Source organism: Salvia miltiorrhiza, chromosome 1, assembly GCF_028751815.1.
Source record: "Salvia miltiorrhiza cultivar Shanhuang (shh) chromosome 1, IMPLAD_Smil_shh, whole genome shotgun sequence".
NCBI classification, from domain to species: domain Eukaryota; kingdom Viridiplantae; phylum Streptophyta; class Magnoliopsida; order Lamiales; family Lamiaceae; genus Salvia; species Salvia miltiorrhiza.
In genome coordinates, this window is record NC_080387.1 from 54,282,011 (window position 1) to 54,285,161 (window position 3,151).

Genomic DNA, 3,151 nt, shown 5'->3' on the forward strand with positions numbered 1-3,151 from the left:
CAGTTCCAAACTCATAGACACAATCATGACATATTTAGCAGAAGTTACATCATCCATATGTTTCTTATAACTTTCAATGTCAAACATTTTGAAAGTTTCTAAAGTCACATTAAGGATGATGTGGATTGATTTCTCCAAGACATAATCAATCCTGTCTAGCCTTAGCACCAAACGCAAATTACGCGGTTAATCCAGAAAGTTTGACCTAGTCAATTTACCGTATCCAACAAACATAACAAAACAGTTGCAGATAAAACAGAGATAAAAGAAAACAGTAAAATGAATCAAATCAAAAAGTCACATTTATTTTACTAATCAAACAAGGCATTTTGTTTTGATTAGCTCCCACTAATTTTAACATATCTTATGCCCCCAACATAAAATACGGATTTATAATCAATATAAATCTTAGTGGTCCAAGATCCAAGTCAATATTATGCAGCATCTGCTTTGCTGATGACTACAATAATATCACTTAGTAGGCCTCTAAGCCAATTGCAACAACAATTTTGCAACTCTTGGTTGATTAATCCAATTAATCTGCGTCCTTAAATTATTCTTGGTCGCTTTGCGTTCCAAAATGATTTAAGTAAGTCAACCCCATCACACGGTGCCAACCTATGAATGAGCCTTGGCCTTGTAGATTAGAGCATACAATTTTATGTAAATACTCTTTGATCGAAAAGGATGGGTTGCTCAGACAATTATGATGGACGACGCGTTTTGTGCTCAAACAAAGACTTATATTTAATGAGGATTTAGCATGTGATATTAATTGCTTATATTTAATATCCAATATTAAATAGCAACACAATTACTGGGTGCCGTCTACCCAGGCATACGAAATGCGGACCACACGTATTGGGTGCCGCCTACCCATACATAGTAACGCGGACTACATATACAGGGCGCCGCCTACCCAAGCATTAAAGCGGTCTCTAACTACTATAGTTAAATAATAAGCATAAAATCAAATAGCATGCTTATCACAAAACAACATAGAATCTCTACGAATAAAATTCCTTAATCCAATTAAAATTTTATTCTCCAATTAAAATATGGGTTAATCAATTTGTATTAATTCCAAATTAATACAACATTATTATTTCAAAAATAATAATTTCATATATTAATTCAAAATTAATATAAAAACTCATCAAATATTATTATTTCAATAATAATAATTCATGATTTATAAATCAAATTAATGAATTAGTCAATTTATATCAATTCCAAATTAATATAAATATACATTCAATATTATTATTTCAAAATAATAATACTAAATAAAATTCATTAATCTAATTAATTTATATTAATTCCAAATTAATATAAACACACAATGATTATTATTATTTCTAAAATAATAGTAATCAAGATTTATTAATCTAATTAATAAACTTAATTCTGAAATTGGGAATAATATTATTAATTCTAAATTAATAACAGATTTTTATTTATTTATAATAAAACTGTTACAACCTTTGATGGGCTGTAATTAAATAAATTTCGCAGACCCAGCTTAAGCCATTCAGTAGCAGCCCAACTAATAGAGCTGACAAGCCTAGCCCAAGGCCCAAACATCTGCAGCCCAGCCCAAGACCCCAGTTAGGGTTTGCTGTCTTCCACAGATTGCAGCCGCCGCTGCTATCGCTTCTCTCGCCGGTGGCCGGAACCACGTCGGAGGAGGTTCGCGACGTCTCCAGACGTCACGCCGTGCGAAGTGGCCACGTCAAACGTGGCGTCGCACGCCCCTCACCGGTCGTTGACGCGAATCGCGAAGGACTATAAACTCCTCGCCCCCGCTTCGAGGCGGTGTCGTCGCCGGCCCTCTGCAGATCCGACCGTGCGAGTTCTCCACGCCGGTAGCGGCTCGAAGCCGCGTCGGAGGGAAGCGCCTTTTCAGCGGAGGAAGCAGCGGAGTTCTTACCGCAACAGAGCAGTTCCGCCGCGCAAGAACTCCACCGGCAGTGGTACTCCCGTCGCGCGCCGCTCGCCATTCAACCACCATTTCCGCACCACTCCGGCGTTCAAGCTTTTGCGGTGGGAAACAGTTTCGAAGGGACAGAAGCACGCCGGCTCGAAGCCGCGATGCAACGCCCGCGGCGGAAGACGGTCGGGAGCAGTACAACAGCGAGCCCCGAGCCGCCTGTCACCGCCTCCAGCGGAGGTTGACTCAGATCCAGCGATAGGTTCGAATGCCCAGCAATTCTCACCCAAATTCAGAAAACCAATTCTCAAAATCAAATTTCGAAAATTTCTAATTCCAATACATGTTCTTCGTTGCTCAGCAACATAAGAAAAACAATCCCAATTCAATGAATTATTCGATTCTAAATTCATACTTCAAAATCAGATTTCTAAAATCTAATTTCATTAACCCATAATCAATTAGAACACAATAGCAATTGTAAATCGAGCCCTGGGCTCTGATACCACTGTTGGTTGTCCTTGACATCATCCAATGATACGCAGCGGAATATACATTCAAGGATTAGATCTAGATTTACAATTGATTCATGTGTAGAGATTACAAACGTACACAACAATAAAATTAACTTACTCGTTGTGTAGTAAACGTGTGTCTCGATTCCCGCGAATTGAATCCATCACTAGAGGTATCCACGTGCATGTCGATTCGATGCAGGAACAATTCCCAATGCATGTTTCAATCTTCGACAGCTAGGAAATCTCTGATTGAAACCATAGTACTCTCTAGGTGTTTTCTCTTCTAATGTTTTCGTATATTTTCATATATCGATTCGTAAGACCAAGCTCCCTTATTTATAAGCGAAGAAGACAATTCTAAATTGTCTTGTCTTCCTTAGTCAACAATTACGACTAAGGAATTCACACTTGAGTCAACAATTACGACTAAGGAATTCACACTTGAACTGTCTTACTTAGTATTAGAATATATCAAATATATCCTAATCTAGTCCATAATATCTTTCACAAATAAGGAGACATGTAAAAATAATATACATAATTTGATTTTTTATGTATATGAAAAAGATTTTCTTTATATGTGTAAAAGTATATATATATATATATATATATATATATATATATATATATACTACTCCCTCCGTCCTATTAATTTTGTCATGTTTTTCTTTTAAGGTTGTCTCATTGATCTTGTCTTGTTTCT

General features: G+C 36.9%; 1 long non-coding RNA gene across 1 annotated transcript; it reads right to left on the bottom strand.

Moving 5' to 3' along the window:
* Positions 1–1,428: 1,428 nt before the first annotated feature.
* On the bottom strand, positions 1,429–2,949 carry LOC130994694 (uncharacterized). The gene is made up of 2 exons (XR_009091884.1): positions 2,857–2,949; positions 1,429–2,823 (listed from the first exon to the last, which is right to left on the bottom strand). It is a non-coding gene; the product is annotated as an uncharacterized LOC130994694 (long non-coding RNA).
* Between the last annotated feature and the right edge of the window lie 202 nt (positions 2,950–3,151).